The 20155-nt window shown below is 37.7% G+C and overlaps 1 long non-coding RNA gene across 2 annotated transcripts in view; it reads left to right on the plus strand.

The window, feature by feature from the left end:
• LOC111092848 overlaps positions 1-20155 on the plus strand; it is a 176494-nt gene that overhangs the window by 109207 nt on the left and 47132 nt on the right. For both annotated transcript variants that reach the window (XR_005379933.1, XR_005379932.1), the window contains 2 exons: positions 463-611; positions 3262-3463. This is a non-coding gene — a long non-coding RNA (uncharacterized LOC111092848). The remainder of the gene's footprint in view (positions 1-462; positions 612-3261; positions 3464-20155) is intronic.

A 20155-nucleotide genomic window follows, 5' to 3' on the forward strand; every position in this document is an offset into this window, starting at 1 on the left:
ACAGTGTTGAATCTCAGTAAACTCACATATGCAAAAAAATATCACCTCTTAATCTAACACAATTTAATTGAGGAATTTGATACTCTATCCTATAGGGCAGATAGGACATTTTGTCTTAGTTATTACTTGAGTCTTCTACTTTTCCTTAGCTCTCCTCTCTTTTATTCTATCATCTATCTATCTATCTATCTATCTATCTATCTATCTATCTATCTATCATCTATCTATCTATCATCTATCTATCATCTATCATTTATCTATCATTTATTTATGAGAGAGAGAGAGAGAGGGAGAGAACAAGCATAAATGAGGGGAAGGGGCAGAAACAGGTTCCCTATGGGACTTGATCCCAGGATCGTGGGATCATGACCTGAGCTGAAGGCAACCACTTAACTGACTGAGCCACCCATCCAGGTGCTCCCTTTCCTCTCCTCATATATCTTTTCCCCTTCTTTCTTCTAGAGTTGCATCAGAATTCAGAAGGTTTATGTAATAGCTAGAACCCAGAAGGATCTTTGATTTCCAGTGTGAGTAGCTGCAGAATTCTCATTGTTCAAATGGGTAGTGTCTTTTACAGTTGGGAAGCTGTCTGCTTCTGCACCTTTGTTCAGGTGAGTGAAATTTTTCCAAAGCTGGAAACCTTAGTTTAGGTAGCTTAGGTAAACTACGCTATTACCTACTCTAAGGTGGCTGCTTGCAAGGGGCACTGTGATACTTAATTCCCTTCTAGCAGAGGCATTTCTTTTCCCTACCTCTTTCACCTAATCTTTCACAATCAATTGTTAATTTTCATTAAACATATGTCCAAATCATTAGCAACCAAAAATCACCTCTTTTCAAGGGCAGGGAAGTGAAAAGAAATATTTTATCTATCCTTCTAGTGTAGCTAAGAAAGTGAAAACAAGCAAAATCATTAAATTTATACATTAAAATAGTCTGAACATGCATTCCTTGCTTTAAAAATGAAGTGGGTTAGTGCAACTTTCAAATATAAACCACATACCAGAAAGTTCTTTTATGTTGGTCAGTGAGAAGTGCTAATTAGCACTGATTTTTTAGATCATTACAACGATTAAATTTATTTGCAGTAGTAATAAACTCATCTGTTACAGGAAGACCTTTTTATGTGAAAGATTTAGAGCAATTAGTTTTCATGTCTGCTAAGGGTGACAGAAAAGCTCATGGTCTTAATGGGGACCAGCAAGGGTTTTGCTTTTATTTAATTAAGTGGTCCCAAAGACAGGTCTGGGGATGTCATCATGACGAAAAGGAGGAGGAACACCCTGTAGTGGTCATCCAGAGGAATCTCTAAATTTTCTTAGGGTGTGACTCAAGCTTGGCACAGTTCCATAGCCTACTGATGTCAGCCTGGTGTTAAGAAAAATTATTCAAAACCAGGAAATAAGGCAAAAGGATGATTGTGTGTCCTTTCAATGTCATACTGAAGCATTGCCTCATAAGCTCAGGCAAGGGATGTACTTTTGTTTTACTTACTAATTACTATTGATTAGGACACAGACACTGTGAAGTTACTGGTTAACTTGCAAATTTTGGTTCTATTAGAAGCAAATGATTTCTGCCAGGGAAAGGATACACCAAAGGTTTTTTTTCTTTTTTTCTTTTCTTAGCAAGATACTTGCCTTTTAACTCAGCAAATTCATTTTAACATCCCTTTCCTAATGATTGTTTAGAACTTTATTTTTAAAATTCTATTTTAATTTTTAAATTTTTATATTTTAAACATTTTATCTACTTAGAAAGAGAATGAGTGGGGGAAGGGTTAGAGGGAGAGGGAGACAGAGAATCTCAAGCAGACTCCCTGCCGAGTGGGGAGCCTGATGTGGGGCTCCATCTCACAACCCTGAAATCATGACCTGAGCTGAAACCAAGATTCAGATGCTCAACCAAGTGAGCCACCATGTTGCCCCTTTAATTCTATTTTTAAAGCAGCTTTACCATCTTGCTGATTCTCTCATTAATGAATTAGACAAATCTTTGATATGTTCTAACTTTGTATGAAGTCCTGTTTTTAATTTTTTGAAAATAATATACTTAACACTGGGGTATCAAGATCAGTGATTTTCTGGTAAATTGAGTGTGTGTGTGTTTTTCTGCGATGGAAGGAGAGAGAAAAGGATGCTTGCCATTTTGTGTATGTATGTTTATAGTGTATGATTATAAGAAGTAGAAATCCACAAAACAGATTTGTGTGTGTGTGTTTGTATGTATGTGTTGAAATTGATGCCCTCAGGGAAGAGAGGGAGAGCAGGTAGGAAGCAAACAGCAACAAAAAACAATTAAAAAAGGAAACGGAAGAGCAACAAAAAGGCAAAATTTGAAAACTTGCCAACACATATGATTTTTACCCTTTAATATAAAATTATATATTTATATATATGAATAAATTTTAAAAATGTATGGTTATGTAAACACATACTTGTAGGGCTGCCTATGTAGGCCGTCAAATGAAACGAATAGTGGAGAAAGAGTACAAAGTGTATGAATTATGAATCAATATTGGGCAAAAACAGAGAAGATACAAACAAATCTTTTGTATATGTATATTTCTGTGTATGTGTAATATGTATATACTTGAGGAGGCCATACAAGTTTAGTGACATTGGATACCTGAAGGAGGTGGGATGGAGAGTAGAATAAGGTGGAGAAGAGAGATAGTCTTTACTTTAGACACCTTTGTGTTGTTAATCCTGTTAGAAATCCATCAAAAAAAGTTTAAACTTTATATATATATATACATACAAAATTTTCTAAAAAAAAAAAAAATCAAACAACTCAACTGCAATTATCACATGGATTCATTATGGTTTGTAACAAGCTAGTAGAGTGGGGCCCTCTCTGATTCTTCAATAATGAAATGATGGAGAGGGACTATTTAAAAATGAAAGAACTAAGGAGTGCCAAGTTGGCTCAGATGGTAGAGCATGTGAATCTTGATCTTGAGTTGTGAGTTCAAACCCCACATTGGGCATGGAGATTACTGAAAAATAAGTAAATAAATAAATAAATGTGAAAAAAATTAACTAAAATTAAATTAACTAAATTAACTAAAATTCTATACTTGGTTGAAAACTGTTTCTTGAAATAAAAATAGCCTGTAAAATTAACTTTAAAAATGTCAAAACATAGAGGAAAAAAAGTAGTGAAATTAAGAAAGAAGAAAAGAGGAGGGAGGGAGGGATGAAGAAAGAAAGGAAGAATTACTCTGAAAATCTTGATCTGATGTTTCTGTTGTTTTGCCAGTTTGTACCCAGTAGCTGGAGCATCTTCTAATTTGTCTTTGTCCAGTTGTCTGTATGGTGCAAGACCTATTTGCCGCGAAGTTTCTTTTTTTCTTGCAGAAGATTTACTAGGATTCATTAAGATACAGATCAACTGGTTGTTTGGGCATCCACGGACAAGATTTCTTTTTTCTGTTAAGGGAAATCAACATTTTCCACTAATGGTAAGTGAAATTTCATAACTGAGACGTACCTTGAGTATTCTCTCACAATTGTTTTATAAACTTCTCCCCATTTTTGCTTTAGGTGGTTTGTCTGGTTTAATTATGCTAAATATTTTCAGGATTTAAAAAATTTAGGTAGTCTAATTTCTGCACAGGCTGTTGGGCATTTGCTGACTCAAATCTCCAAGTTCTTAGCTTTTCCTAGTTGTTAATTACTTGAGTAAAAACAGAAATAGAAAACTTAGGTTTTATATTTGATACTTCCATAAATCATCATAATAAATTTTATAGAAGTGAAAGCATTTATTAATCATATTTTAATTAGTGATTAGGAATAGAACTGAGAACTAAAATTAGACAATTACTATAGCATTATTTTACACTTGCATGTTAAATGGAGCATGCCATATTTTCATCTACTATTCTACCCAGATATCTGTAATATGATATAGTTTTCCTCTGATTTAAGGGGTAAGACTAAGGATGAACAGATGCTACTGGAAATTTCAACACCCAAAGTTCCAGATGTCTCCTCTCATCTGTAAGACAAAATTAAATTCAGATTTTCAAATCACACAAGTTATTCTTTTAACTTACTAGCGTTTCTAGTTCTCACTGATCACTTCTTCCATATTTAATCTACTTTAACTAATCATCCACTTATATAGTGGCACTTTCTCTTGACCCAGTGATTGAACCCTCAATAGTTAATCCAAGATTTAAACACCTAGAGCTAGAGGGGATTTTTGTTGTTGTCGTTGTTTTATTTTTATGTTTTACCAATTCTTAGAGAAGTCTTCCAATTCATTTCCCATTTTCCTGGTGGGAAAAGAGAATCCAATTCTCTGCCAAAAGCATTCCACATTGGATACTAAATGAAGTCAGGTAGCAGCTGTCCAATCTAAACTTTGGTGGATAATTAACAGATCCAATATCCAAAAGAAACAGGTAATTGTTGTGATTCATGAATCTGTTGCCAGGGCAGATATTTTACAACTTGCTTATCTTTCCCTAAAGAGTGAAACTACCTAGAGTTTTAAATAGTAAAATGCTGTTTTCTCCCTATTTCAAGAGAATGACTATTTACTTTGGGGATGTTTTTTGGCATTCAACTATTTATTTTCTTCCTCTTTTTTTCTTCATTTTTTTCTTGATGATGTTCAGAACAACTGTGAAGTATGAAAATTTCACTCAGGCAGGAACATAGAGAAATTTCTGCCAGAGCAGAAATGCAGCAATGCCTGTTTTGTGCTAAATCCTAGCAGGTGATGTATATGTATGATAATCTAGTACTTATAACATTTTAAAGCTTGCAAACCACTTTTATACCATTCTCCTGTTTGTGCATCACAATAAATCTTGATGTATATAATCTGCAATCTCATTGAGTAATCTGAGGTTCAGTGAATGCTCTGGTAGCTCCCAGTGGGAACATGGCAAATGTGAGACAGGAATGCAGTTCTATTGTGTTCTTTCCATTGAACTGTGAGTGATTTCCAGGGAAGAAAGAGGTCTCCATGACTCCAACTTCCAGCCCACCAATTTGACAGGAATTCCAATTGTTTGTCCTTGCCTTGAATTACCAGAGTCTGGGAAAACAGTCTGGATGTACAATTGTGTGATGTGCAAGGAGTACGCACAAACACGCTGGGACATCATAGTGTGAAAAAACATTTTGCCTCTGTGCGGTCTCTTGTAAAGGATTGTTTTCATCATGGTTTTGGACGTTTACCCCATTGCACCCCCTTCTCTCCCTAACCCTTGGTTTCTCATACAGGCCAATTCTCTTGACACGTTCTTCCTTCTCTTCTTATGCTCTCTCCTCCCTTTCCTACCCCTCCCAAACTACAGTGTTAGTTTCCTTTAAGTCCCTCTTCTGCCTTTTCTACTCTGATAAATTAATATGTGTGCACATACCATTAGAAAGAAATACCCCTTTGGCAATTCTAGTCTAGCGCATCCTGGTGGACCCAAATTGATTATGAGAAGATTTTTTTTTTTAGAAGATTTTTATACAATGTGTAGACCGCCTGGAAAAGAAAGTTGAGGTCCAAGATTGAAGTTATTTCTTTTGTCCCAAAATGGAATCCCGTCTTTCTTTAGTCATTGCTTTTGGACCTCTAGATAGTTTCCTCTAGAGTTCCATTTCCTTCTCTCTTTAAAGAGTCCTAATTTTTAAAAAGACTTTATTTATTTGAGAGAGAGAGAGAGAGAGAGAGAGAGAGAGCAAGCACAAAAGTGGTGGGGGTGGGGTGGGCAAAGCAGAGGAAGAGGGAGAAGCAGACTCTGTGCTGAGCAGGGAGCCTGACGCAGGGCTCCATCCCAGGACCTTGGGATCATGACCTGAGCTGAAGGCAGATTTTTAACAGACTGAGCCACCCAGGCACCTCTAGAGAGTCCTAATGTTGTTTGAAGTTTAAATCAAGTGAGGAAAAGTTTCTGCTCTGTTTTCCCTTTGCCTTCTCATACTGACATAATTTTTAATGTCTTGGTAAATGAAAGTAAAATAAAGTATATGAAGGAGAATGGGGAATGGAGAAGGAGCAGGTTGGGTGAGATGAATGATTTGAAACTAGTAAAAGAAAGAAAGACATTTTAAACAATTTGGTCTTTGTCTCCAATGAACAGATATTTTAAAAAATCTAGTCTTACATTATGGTATTAGACTTCAAAGGGCAAATCAATTTCAAAATTATCTGCCAAAATGCAAAACTTAAAGTACTAAGTAGCAGTTAATCAAACGATATTCTAAGTCGAATTGAAAACTTCATTGTGTGATTACCAGAACTGTACTGTATTTGCTTTTCTTCATGTTTGAAGAAACTCCTGGTGGAAAATTTGATGCTTTTAAATAAGAGCAACAACAGTGCAGCATCTGACATTTATTAAGTGCTTACTATGTGCAAGACATTAATATTTTCCTAATACTTTATTTAGAAAAAAATTAGATCTACTAAGAAGTTGAAAGAAAAGATGTTAGACAACTTCCAAGTATGCTAAAGTAAAAAAAGTATTAGCAACTAGCACCAGCATTTCTCTTAAAGGGAATTATTTTTTTTAGCCTGTGTTTGTTGGGAGGAAGGTACAGAAGGTAATTTCCTGAAGGTGTGGTCAGTAGGAGAAAAAGCCAAACAGAAGGGTAGGAAGGAGAGAGGAAAAGGAGAAGGAGAGAGAATAGATTATATGAAACAGTCAAGAGGGACATGACAGTAAAGCAAGAGCCAAGGGAGACGAGGGGGCACAGAGAGAAAATAGAAGATGACGAAATCACAGTTGTATTTGTGTTGGTATTAGAGCAGAGACAGGCCAGAGAGCAGCACATTTCCTCAATCCAGTGAAGATTGAAATTGAGGTCTCATTCTGCGCTCTGATCCTTGCTCACTTTCATATCCATCCTTCCTCATCTTCCATTTCTTCATGTATACAAATGGAATCACCTCTAACAGTAATTTTAGGAAGTGATATAAAGTGATAGCTGCCATGTGGTATGTGTCCAGAGAATGTTACTTCTCTTTTTATCCTATTGTGTGGGTTCTCTATGGCTCAAGTGCACAGGGGCTCAGTGAAGAGTTTATACTTCAGGTACAGAGTTAAGTAAAGTCTTAGAGAAGTCCATGAATTAAGTTCTTTAAGAGATTTGGTCCTTTATTATTATTATTATTATTATTATTTTAATTGAAATGCAGTTGACACACAGTGTTACATTAGTTTCAGGTGTACCACATAGTGATTCAGTTTACTCATTCCCTAACTGGAAACCTCTACCTCCCACTCCCCTTCACCCATTTTGCTCATTCACTCCCACACTCCCCTCTGGCAACCATCAGTTTGTTCTCTGTATTTATGGGTCTGTTTCTGCTTTTTGCTTGTTTGTTCATTTGTTTTTTTAGATTCCACATATAAGTGAAGTCATATAGTATTTTTTTCTCTCTCTCTCTGATTTATTTCACTTAGTTTAATACCTTCTAAGTCCATCTATGTTGTTGCAAATAGCAAGATCTCATTCTTTTTTATGGCTGAGTAATATTCCATTGTGTACCATATCTTCTTTATCCATTCATCTATGGATGGACACTTGGGTTGCTTCCATACCTTGGCTATTGCAAATAATGTTGCAATATGTATGTATGCATATATGCAACATATATGTATGCATATAACTTTTCAGGGCTTTGGAGTTTTAAAAGTGTAAAAAACAAAAGTCATCAAAATTTGGTGCCAGAATCAGTTTTGTAAGTTATCAATTTCACTAATCAGTAATATTATTAATATAAATAACATTATATATTATCATATTATTATTTGTCTTTTTATTTTGAAAAACCTTTAATCTACACTCTGTAATCTACACTCTGTAGGTTGAAAGAAAAGTGTCTTTTTTAAAAAAGATTTTATTTATTTATTTTTGAGTGAGAGAGAGAACATGAGCAGGGGGAGGGGGGCTCTCCACTTAACAGGGAGCCTGACATGGGGCTTGATCTCAGGACTCTGGGACTCTGGGAGCATGACCTGAGCCAAAGGCAGATGCTTAACCTGATGAGCCACCCAGGCACCCTGAAAGAAAAGTTTCTTTATTTGCATAAAATGTATTTCTCTAGATTAGTGATTCTCAAATGGGAGAGATTTTGCCCTCAAGTGATATTTGACAATGTCTTGAAACATTTTTGGTTTCACAGTTGAGAGTGTTACTGACATGCGGTACAAAGAAGCCAGATATGCTGCTAAACATCCTACAATTCATAGGTTAGCCTTCTATAATAAAGAATTAACACAATGCCAAAAGTCCCAATGTTAAGAAACCTTGAATTAGATTCAGTCATATGCTCTCCATCTATTAGGTTGAACCACATACAATTGTTGATATTCAGCCATTTTAGATCTACAACAATGTCAATGTCAAATAAAACCTTTTGCACATTTGCCATACTTTGTGTGTGTGTGTGTGTGTGTGTGTGATTTAATTTTTTTGGAACTAAAAAGTAAGTTATACACATCATGACACTTTACTCTTAAATACTTTAGCATTTATCTCCTAAGAAAAAAGATATTTTCCCACATGAGTACAACATAATGATCTCATCCAGAAATTTAAGATTGGTTACAATAAAATTATCTAGTAGAAGTCTATATTAAAAATGTTACCAACTGTCCCCCAAAGTAATTTTATAGTTTTCTCCTCTATCCAGGCTCCAATCAGTTTGTCTCATTACTGGTAGGGCAGTTGTTAGTGAAAATCTTTCCTGGAATTCCAAAGTCATGTAGTCTTTATGTTTACAAAAATTGTAAAATTGGAAGAGTCAAGCAGATGGAAATAGGTGAAAGAGAGCTTATAGGGCTGTTCAAGTGGATCTACAAGAGACAGATGAATTTTAATGCAGACAGGGGTAAGATAATGCTCTTAGAGATTATTTTGCATTTTGCTTTTAAAAACTCCAAGGTTCTTATTTTTTTTTCTTTTTAACTGAGAGTTTTGTACCAAGATTTCTTAGTGAACAAGGACAAAAGGAGTCTTTAAAAGATCTTACAAAAAAAAAAAAAAAAATCTTACCACTTCTGTTTGCTCAGAGAATTAACATCAGAAAAGGAAGTTGTGAAAGGGTGGGAACTCACGACTGTTTTAGCTGAGTTGTGGCTTGAAGGATTCAGATTTTGATAACTAATACTAGATATTACAAATCTGTACAGTTTTCCTGGGTTCAGTGGTAAGTGAATGGATTAGTAGTGAATGGATCAGAAGCACCAATGGAGCATTATTAGTGAGTCAGATCCATTTGGGTTGACATACTTAAGGTTTGTATCCCCTCAACTGAGTGTAGTTTGACTTAGGAAAGGATAGATCTTGGTCTATCAGCTCTGGTTCTCAAACTCTCACCAAAGATGGGAGTCTTGTCTTCCCTCATTTTTTTATGGGTCTTCCATTTTTTCTGCAATCTGGTCTTATTTTGACAAAATAATTTTCTTTTAGTATGCCAGGCAATTTCTCAGTAGCTTTTCTATTCACCCAATCACAGGAAAAAAAAACCCCAAAATATTTCTAGCCAATATTCTGCTATCATTGTCTTCATTTACATAGTATGTATCTGGGTATGTATTTCCTTTATTAAAACATTCAGTATATACACACACATATGTATTCCTTAAAATTTTTCTATTTTTATAGTCGGCCTATACAATAAGCTATGTGCATAAACATTTCTTATTGACTTTTAACTTTATCATTACATAATATCATAGAAAAGGCCAATACAATTCAATGGGGGAAAGAAAAGTCTTCCTAACAAATGGTTCTGGGGAAAGTGGCTATCTATATGGAGAATAATGAATTTGGAACCCTACCTCACAGAATACTGAAATATTAACTCAAAATGGGTCATAGACCTAAATGTAAGAGCTGAAATGATAAAACTCTTAGATAAAACACAGCAGTAAATCTTCATAATCTTAAGTGAGATAGCAATTTATTACATAATGACACCAAAAGCACAAGTGATAGAAGATTGCTAATTTGGGCTTAATAAAATTTGAAAAGCCTTGCTCGTCAAAGAATGTCAACAAGAAAATGAGAAGGCATTAAAAAATCCACATAATGGAAGATAATATTTGCAAATCAAATATCTGATAGGACTTTTATCCAGAATATATAAAGAACTCTTATAACTTAATAATAAAGCAAGTTAAAACTAAGCAAATGTTTCGAATAGACATTTCTCCAAAGATGTGCAAGTGGCTAATAAGCTCAGAAAATAAATGATGCTTGATATTATTAATCATTAGGGAAATGCAGGTTTCAAAATCACTTCACATCCACCTAGAATGTTCATTAAAAGTCAGACAATAACAAGTGTTGGCAAGTATGTAGAGAAATTGAACCCTTGTATATTGCTGTTGGCTATGTAAAATGATACATTCTGATAAACAACTGGAAATACTTCTAAATATTAAATATAGAATTACCATGTGACCCAACAATTCTGCTAGATATCTATCCAAAGGAAATGAAAACATACATCTACACAAAAACTTGTGTATGAATGTTCATAGCATTATTATTATTTTTTTAAGATTTTATTTATTTATTCATGAGAGAGAGAGAGAGAGAGAGAGAGAGACAGTCAGAGGGAGAAGCAGGCTCCATGCAGGGAGCCCGACATAGGACTCGATTCCGGGTCTCCAGGATCATGCCCTGGGCTGAAGGCAGCGCTAAACCGCTGAGCCACCGAGGCTGCCCAGCAGCATTATTTATAATATCTAAAAAGCAGAAAATTCAAATGTTTATCAACTGATGAAAGTATAAACAATATATTTCATACAATGAAATATTGTTTAGTCAGAAAAAGGAATGAAATACTAACACATGCTAGGACATAGATGAACATTGAAACATTATGCTAAGTGAAAGAATCCAGTCACAAAAGGCCACATGTTATATGATCCCACTTATATGAAGTGTTCAGATAGGCAAATCCATAGAGACAGAACTTAGATTTCTGGTTGTCTAGGATGGGAGAGAGAGAGAGAGAGTGGGGAGTGAATGTTAATGGGTAGAAGACTTCTTTCAGAAATGATAAAACTGGGGACACCTGGATAGCTCAGTGGTTGAGCGTCAGCCTTTGGCTTAGGTCCTGATCCTGGAATCTGGGATGGAGTCCCGCATGGGCTCCTTACAGGGAACCTGCTTCTCCCTCTGCCTGTGTCTCTGCCTCTCTCTCTTTCTGTGTCTCTCATGAATAAATAAATAAAATCTAAAAAATAAAAGAAATGATAAAATTGTTCTGGAATTAGTGGTGTTGGCTGCACAATTCTACAGATACTTCAAACTGGTTAAGGTATATAAATGTTGTATAGGTAGAAAAAGCGGTTCTCTGATGAGGTAGGTATTTCCTTTGAAGCTTTTTATCATAGAAAAAATCATAGTAAAATGCATATAAAATTGAAGGATAGACGTCCCTCAACTAGGGCGGAATAAATCTATCGTCATATATATATATATATATATATATATATATATATATATATACACACACACACATATATATATACACACACACACATACAATCAGAGTGATGTTCAAACTCTTAGGACTTTGGCACTAACCAATCAGATTAGAAGCTGACCCAATCAGAATGACATGGACTGAAGATGCCTACAATGGGAAGACATGTTCTTGAATATTAGCCTGCATAGGGTAGAATATCACATAACAATGTCAATGAATGAGCTACAGCCGTAGGGAGCAACATATATACAAATTTAATAAGAAAAGCAAGACATAAAATCATATCATATAGTTCCATGCAAGCAAGTTTCAAAAATAGATTTCAAAATTGTGTTGTTTAGGGATGCATTCAATGTTGACAAAACAATAAAGAAATAAAATTCTTAATACAGGAATGAAGGCAATGCTTACTCTGGAGAGAAAAGATGTGAGTGATCATTGGAGGGGCACATGATGGCACTATTCTAGTTTTTGATCTTTGATCTGGCTAGCAGTGTCATGACATTTTTCTAGAGTTATTTATCAAGTTGTTCGTGTTTCAGTTTCCTTTATGTGATAAAGAAAAGAGAAGTGAAGAAACCAGAAGACCTAATTTAACATCATGACTATACATCTTCTAGCCATGTAGTTTTGGTCAATATACTTTGCCTATTAGACACTGGGGGTTATTCTGTATGTTAGTAAATTGAACACCAATAAAAAATAAATTAAAAAAAAAAAAAAGAACTTCAGTTTCCTTGACTGTGAAATTAGGATGGTAAAATATGCCTGGCTGTAATGTTTCTGGATTAACAGAAATACTGTGTATGAAGGTGCCTAGGACAGGGCGGCAGGGTGTGTGTGTGAAGTATTCAGGAGGGACAGTAGATTGCTTATAGGACATGAGGACTAGTGCAGTGTGAGGGAGTTATCAACTGTAAAATAAGAACTGTGTCAAAGGATACAGCTAATAAGATGGAGGTCATGATGTTAAACCGTATATTTAATTTCTGAGTACCATAACTAGAAAAGTTTTATAAAAGGGCAATTCAATGAAAAGATAGATGCTATGTGTAGAGAAATTAAAAACACTTTTTTTTTTTTTTTAAATCCTAGAGAGTTGAAGGTTTGAAAGGGACATGGTTTAAACTGATAAATTCTGGAAAGGAATCTATAAGGTAAAAAAATGACTTGTTTTTCTCAAAACATTAAAAAAAGTAAACATAAGAATCAGAATTACTACTTGGATAAGAAAACAATCTTTTAAATGTGTGAATCACCAAGAGATGGTAGTGGACTCCAATAGGGGGTGTGTACTTTTCCCAGTGGTTCTTTGGAGAAGCTGGGACCAGTCTGCCCATTGGGGGTGACCTCAAATAGCACATGCAAGGTCTTTTAGGCATGTCCTTGAGGGTCATTATCAAACTCCCAGTCATGGACTGCATGAACCATGAGTGCAATCCTTTGGGGCTATTCTTCTGAACCAAAGATATGAAAGCAGGGCCCTATTATAGAAGCAGGTTTTTTTTTTCTTTTTCTTGCAGATACTGATTTGTCTTCTAAAATAATCTTGAATCTCTTAAAAATAAAATAGATATATTTGTCAGGAACTGCCTCATGCATAGCAGTTGGAAGTGTTTTTAGTCTAATCAAAGGTGAATTGCTGAAACAGATTCTTTAAAGTCACTTTTTGTGACATTCCTCTCACCTTCTTGTCTGTAGCCTGATTTCTCTTTTCCCGACAGAAATCTGCTCAAACTTGCTCTCCGTGGGCTTTCTTAGTTTTGCTAACACCACTTAAAACAATGTAGATGAAGGAACAACGCAGACTTCGTCTGTCACTCAAGCCTTTGAATTCTGGGAGTCCTTCGATGTCTTAGCTCTCCGCCTAGGGCCAGAGCATCCTCCTGTGGGGCTGCGGGAGCCTCACCTGCTAACCGGGTGGAGAACCCCACTGGCCAATGTTTGGAAGGAGTGCGGGGTCCTCAGTAGGGACCATAGTGAACATTTCAAAATTACTTTTCACCGCTGGCTATAATGAAGGGCTTCGGGATTTGAGCTCCTCTTGAAGAAAGATCAGTGTTTGCACAGAAGAGATAACCTGGTGGACCGGTGAAGGTAAGGGAGAGGCCAGGTCTTTTTAAACGGAGCTTCAAAGCCTGTCCAGGCTCATTCGCTTTGTGTTTTCCAAAATGAATTCCACTCGCAGCTGGAATGTTTGGTATCAGCAGGCCCAATAGATTTTATCCACTACCTCTAGCCCTGGTGTCCACATTCCCATTAAACACATCTAATTCAAAAGCCGAGGGAGGCACGTACATCTCAAGCCTAACTCTCTGCTTAATTCCCTCTGTCTTTTTAAAAGCTGCTCTTCCAGAATGAATTATAAATCAACCACAGCTAATTTTCACATTGAACTGTTTATGTGTTTTTAAAGAGATGCTTCTGGGAAGAAGCAGAAAGAAGATTTAATAAACGGAGAAGCTGCGAAGCTTCCAAAACACATAAGTAAAATTAAGAGACAGCATGTGACTCCAGATATCAGGAGAACAGATGCAGGGCAATGGTGGGTAACTTCTTGTGATGAGCAGAGCCTTCATTTCAGCCTCCTGACAGGTATTGATGGTGGTGTCCTCATTTCTGCAGGGCCTTGGGCAGTGCTACTCTGCTCTGAGTCAGGGGGGCTCCGACTGTGGCTTTCTGATGGGAACTAGATACAGCTGCCACCCAGCACTCTCAGTGGCCATTGTTTGCCTCCTGCCCCTGTCCTTGCCATTGTGGGCACTCTTCTCTTTGCTCACCTATGATTTATGCTTCGTGCCTGCTCTTCTTAGCTCCTCACGGAAACTTGACTATTTTTGGGTCACTTGACTAGATTTTGTGTATCATTGTGCTTAACAAATTCCTGCCTGCCTTCAACTTCTGTGCCACCACCTTCCCCAACTTTAAAGCTGTATTTCTGTTGCCAGCACCCAGCCTTTTATTAGGAACCGGGACCCACAATTTCTGCCTTTGAACAGCGTATCCTTGGAAGCTGACATCTGCCAAGTGGAAGGATGCCTTGCATGTGTAACCCTCTGTGACCAGTCTCTGTGGAGTGAGCCAGTGCCATTCAAAGTGGTCCATAGACCAGTGCCCACCTTTGAACTCTTGTGTTCCTGGTCTGAGATGAGATCAGCAGAGAAATCAAGAGTAAGCAATTCACACTCTGGAATTGTCACAGCATCCAAGCACATACTTTTTTTTTCTTCTAATAATTCATTGTAAATTTATTTTACTAGAGTATTAGTCTGTGATGGGTTGCAAATTAAAAAAAAAAAAAAAAGCAGTTTTCCCTGCTGTACCAATACTCCTAGCTTAGCTCTTCCAGTTCAGCTTGTGGGGACACACTGGATTGCAGTACTCCAGGCTTATTTCCACACTTTGGTCATGCACAGTGGAGTTATTATTTTTGTACTCTTCCCCCATAAATACATTTTATCTCCAAATTTTAGGTCTCAGTGGAACATGGACAATCTTCGGGATTTTAGCTGACCTCACAATGGGGCCCCCAGTTCCTTAGTGTGACTCTTCTCTCTTCCCTTTTCTTCATTGTCCTAATATTCATAGTCAACCCTATGCCTTTCAAAGCTGTAATAGTCTTGCCCTCTCCATCAGGCCTCCACACCCTGTTGGTTTTCATCTGTGGTTATGGGGAAGGGAACCCCTGAGCTTGCCTCTATACTGCCTCTCTTTCTATTCCCAGGGGATCATAGTGTCTCTAAACAGGTGTGAAAGGGTTGGATGACACCCCTTCAGTTGCTAGACTAATTCCAGGGATGTCACATTTTCCCCAGGCTGTAGTTCTCTATGACTTTCAGTAAAAAGTTAAAATCCACTCATTTGAAAGTAACTATTTTGCAAATGCAGAGTGACTTGATGGAAAAAATTAAAGCACCATTCAGAGCCTCTCTACCCCAACTATTTAGTGAAAACTGTCACAAGAGAGATGAGTGACATATTTGAACAAGTTCTTGGGGCTTTCTCTGCACGGGGCAAACCCAGAATTCAGCAGGAGGCAAACCAGCTGCAGCTTGTCATATATTAGTCAATTATCCTAATGATTTTTTCCCCACTAAAAAGCATGAATCCAGGTTGCTCTTATATTTTATGAAGATTTTACTTTGTCTACTCACAAATATTAATTGGATTCTCTCCATGTTGATTCCAGCCTCTGGGGTTTGGGGGTCACTGCAGGTGCATGAGGGCCGGTGGAGGGGGAGTGGAGACTGGCAGGAAGTGCCTTCCTTCCCCGCATCTCTGTCTCTTGCTCTTGTGAGGACAGCATTTGATTAGTCCTTTACAACCTGTTTCTCCTCAGATACAAGGAAAATACCGGAAACCACTGTGCCAATTCTGGCTGTCGCTCCTTTGAACACTGTGGGATCTGCTAGAGGAATGTGAAATAAATCCAAAAAAGGCTGCTTTATGGATCTTTGAATGCGGAGTCACAGAAGGAAACTGTCTTAGAAATCATAGCTAAAATTGGATAGTTTGTTAATTCTGTGGAATTCTTTTTTGTATTAGAATTAATCTTTAACCTAGTAGTCTTTTCTAGCCAATGCCCTCCACTCAGTATAAAATGACAGTGTTACTGAGATATAATTGAAATCTAAGACCTACATCCTGACCTCTCTCAGTGGCCTGTCTTCTTTCTATGGCCCATGCAGCCATCAGTGGTCAGGTAGTAATTGCCTCAGTGTTCTGAACAAATGTTGTTGTGAATGACTGTTGTTTTTTTTTTTTCTTTTAATTTTCCCCAAACTTAAATACATATTAATTAATTTTTATTCCCTTTCTAACTCATCTTTGCTCAGAAATTTGCTTAATGCCACACTGGTGATTGGTCACATCTATTAAACCATTATGTTAAATGGGTAATACTGTCAGGTTACACCTTAAACTGTGCCCCTAAACTATTCCATGCCATTGCCTCTGATAAGGTGGAAAAGAATAGTAAGTCAAGGCAAATTTGACACCACTAATAAAAATGTAAGTTAACGCACTTGTCCCTATAAAATGTTTCTTGAACATTATTTTCACATGTTAAGGATGACTCATCTATAGGCTTTAGTGTTTTATTATTGAATCAAGAGGATTTCAGAAAGAGCATAAACTTTTGTCACTGTTTGCTTTTAAAAAAATCACAGTTTCATTTTCTTTGTCCTTATGCATCACTACTTAAAGACAGAGTAATAATGGCAGTACAGTAGTTCTAAGTGGGGAGCAGAGTGGATAGTCATGGCATGATTCAGTGAGCAGAAAGTAATGGAATAGGTAGGATTCTGCAGGGCTCACTTCTGGTTTGACCTCTCCTGTTGAGAAATAGGACCATGCATGAGCCACTTCACTACTCTGTCCCATGTTCTCAGTTTTCAAAAGGGTAATGATCATTGCTTTATATTGTTTACAGGGCTTGAGGTCAAAATCAAATAAAGAAGTACACATGAAAGCTGTAGTTTGGGCTCCCTGAAAAAGGAGAAACTAAATTGGCCAGTTTAAGAATGGTCTCCTTACAAGGATGAAATTTTAGTGATCTACACCATACACGTGAAGTAAGATATATCTGTGGGCTGAATTTGTCTGTGAATAGCTAGTTCGTGGCTTCTGCTGGATCTTCCTTCCTAGAGCAGCATGGTGTCTATTTGTTTTTGCATGGTAGGCCCCTATTCCTCATATGCCTGAGCAGGAACAAGTGGCTTGAGGATGGGGGCCAAGTTGGATTATATCAAACGTGCTGCTCGTGGCTCAGTATTTGTTGGTTGGTTTGTTCTGCCATTAAACAGTTGTTTTACTGCCTTGAATGTCCTTTCCCAGGTTAATAGCCAGAGAAACAACTGTTATACCTATATAAATAAAGACATTCACTCTGTGTATTATTTTTTAATGGATCTGGTGCTGTAATCTCTAAGGAGACCAACTAGACCAGTTCATTAGAGAACAAGATTTCAAGAATAAAATAGTGTTAACTCTTTTCCTCCCAATATTTTTCAGACATGCTGTAATAAGTATTTCTTCCAGCCCATGTTTTCCTTCACTAATTGAAAAAGTGATAAAATAATGTATTATTTAAAAATTATACTATTTCAACCATATTATGGTTGGACATTTTAGCCACATGATTTAGATGAAGCTGACTTCCTCCCTATTCTAGAAGTGACCCTTGATTAAGCTAAGCCTGTTAACAGTGAATTCTCTCTCCTGCCTCTATGGTTCTGGGAAAGCTACTAGATTTGTCCAGATGCACTGAGATATAGGTAACCAAAACCTTAATTCAAATAAGCTTATTTTATTTTTTTTAAAAAGACTGTTAATTTATTCATGAGAATCACATAGAGAGAAGCAGAGACATAGGCAGAGGGAGAAGCAGGCTCCCTGTGGAGGACCTGATGCAGGACTTGATCCCAGGACCCCAGTATCACAACTCGAGCCAAAGGTAGATGCTCAACCACTGGGCCACCCAAGTGCTCTTCCAATAAGTTTAAAATAAGGAAAAATTTAAGTTTCTGTAGTTGAAAGTCCAGACAGGAGGAATGGGATGAAGGTATGGTCTGATCAGGTCTCCAGGTCTATTTCCTGTATCATTCTCTGTGTGTCTATTGCTTATCTCTGGTTGGTTACTTTGAGTCACAAAGTGACTATAAGTAGAAGTAGAAGCACATGTTTCCTTGTTCACGTCTAGGAATAGAGAGGGAGATAGAGATGTTCTTTTGATGACAAGTTCACCCCAGGCCAAGTTCCCCCTCAAATGCTATGAGCTCATAAACTTATTGGCTTAGGTTTGGGCTCTTAAATAAATTACTGGCATAGCAGGGGCTTATCAGCAGCCCCACTTTTTCCTCCACATCATGGCACACAGTTGATATGAAAATATTTGATAATATCCAAGGGGAAGAATGGGGCTAGAAGGCTTGGAGCTAGAAGTGGCTGATCCTGAGGACTATGATGGACTCAGGCAACCTAGCCACTGTGACTGCTGAGGAGGTCAGTGACTCAGCACTCCAAGTGTTCACTTCTGCAGCACATTAATGAAAATCTTCAGCTGGGACAGATTTTGGTCTATCCCAGGCCTGGAGATGGGGAAAAGTTGCCTTTTCCCTGAGGCAACTTGTGGGCTCCCTTAAAGCGGGACAGGTGGTTGAGATAAGTTTGGGTTTGTTCAGGAAAGGTGAAAATGCTGTAGGACACAGTGTCTACTCTAGGTTCACAGCTCAGGCCTGTGCCCTTTTGTGCATGGCATCCATTTGACCCAGGGAAGGTTTCTGACTAGAATGGCCCGGTCTGAATGATGCTCAGCATTTTAGCTGATGAATGTGAGAAATGGGCCTCTCTCTTCTTCTGGATGACAGTAGACTAGCAAATCTTATTGGTTCTAGGAAACTATTAATTTTTATTTCCACCCTCAAATTGTAAGCCCAAAAGAGCATGTCTCACCATACACATACTGTCATCTTTGTCTGAGCCATTAGCATCTTTTGCCTGAAGCTGTGATAGCTCCTGTATTAGTTTCCAAGGGCTGCTCTAACAAATTACCACACATTGTGAGCTTAAAACAGTAAAAAAAAATTTAAAAAAGATTTTATTTATTTATTCATGAGAGACACACAGAGAGGCAGAGGGAGAAACAGGCTTCTTTCAGGGAGCCCGATGTGGGACCCGATATTGGACTCCAGGATCATACCCTGAGCCAAAGGCAGACACTCAACTACTGAGCAACACAGGTGTCCCCAGCAAATTTTTTTTCTCTCAGTTCTGGAGGCCAAGAGTCTGGAATCAAGGTGTTGGTAGGGCCACATTTCCTCCAAACTCTCTAGAGGGGGCTCCTTCCTTACCTTTTCCAACTTTAGGTTGTCCCAAGTAATCCTTGGCTGTGGCAGCAGAACTCATTTTCTGCCTCAGACTCCATATAGCTTTCTTCTCTCTGTTTCTGTGTGTCTAATCCCCCTCTGTCTTTCTTTTAGAAGGTACTTGCCACTGGATTCAGGGCCCACTCTAAGTCCAAGGTGATCTCATGATGTGGTCCTTAACTAATTATATCTACAAAGACCCTTTTTCCAAATAAAGTCCTATTCACAGGTTCCAGGGGAAAGGATTTTATCTTTGGGGGCCACTATCCAACCCACTACACCCCCTACTTATACTTCCTGCTTTTGTTCTTTACCCTTACCGACTATTCTGCTCATGGTGCAGTGATCTTTTTAAAACATGTCAGATACTTCCCTGCTTAAACTCTGTAGTGGTTTCCTGTCACCTTTGAATTAATATCTTCCCTCTGACTACCAAGTCTCTCCCATCATTTCTTGGCTTCTTATCTCTCCCCATTTCACGCCGCTCTTCTTCTTGCCCAGAATACCCCAACTACACTGGTCCCCTTGTTATTCCTTCAGCATGCCACACAAACCCCTCTTCTTGGGGCTTTATGGTGGATGTTCCTGCTGCCCGACACCCTTTGTCCATGTCTTACCATGGCCACTGTCTCTCCTTAATTGGGACCCAGATGAAAGGTTTCTTCCTCAGAAATGACTTCCTTGCTCACTGTAGTTCAAGTAGCATCCCAACATGCTCTTTTGCTCTATTTTATTTTTTTTTTCAGAGCACTTACAAAACAAACACCATATTTTATGTCTCGTCTTTGTGTGTTATTACACACCTCTCCTAGCAGAGTGTATGCTTTATC

The sequence above is a fragment of the Canis lupus genome, chromosome 27 (assembly GCF_011100685.1).
Source record: "Canis lupus familiaris isolate Mischka breed German Shepherd chromosome 27, alternate assembly UU_Cfam_GSD_1.0, whole genome shotgun sequence".
NCBI classification, from domain to species: Eukaryota; Metazoa; Chordata; class Mammalia; order Carnivora; family Canidae; genus Canis; species Canis lupus.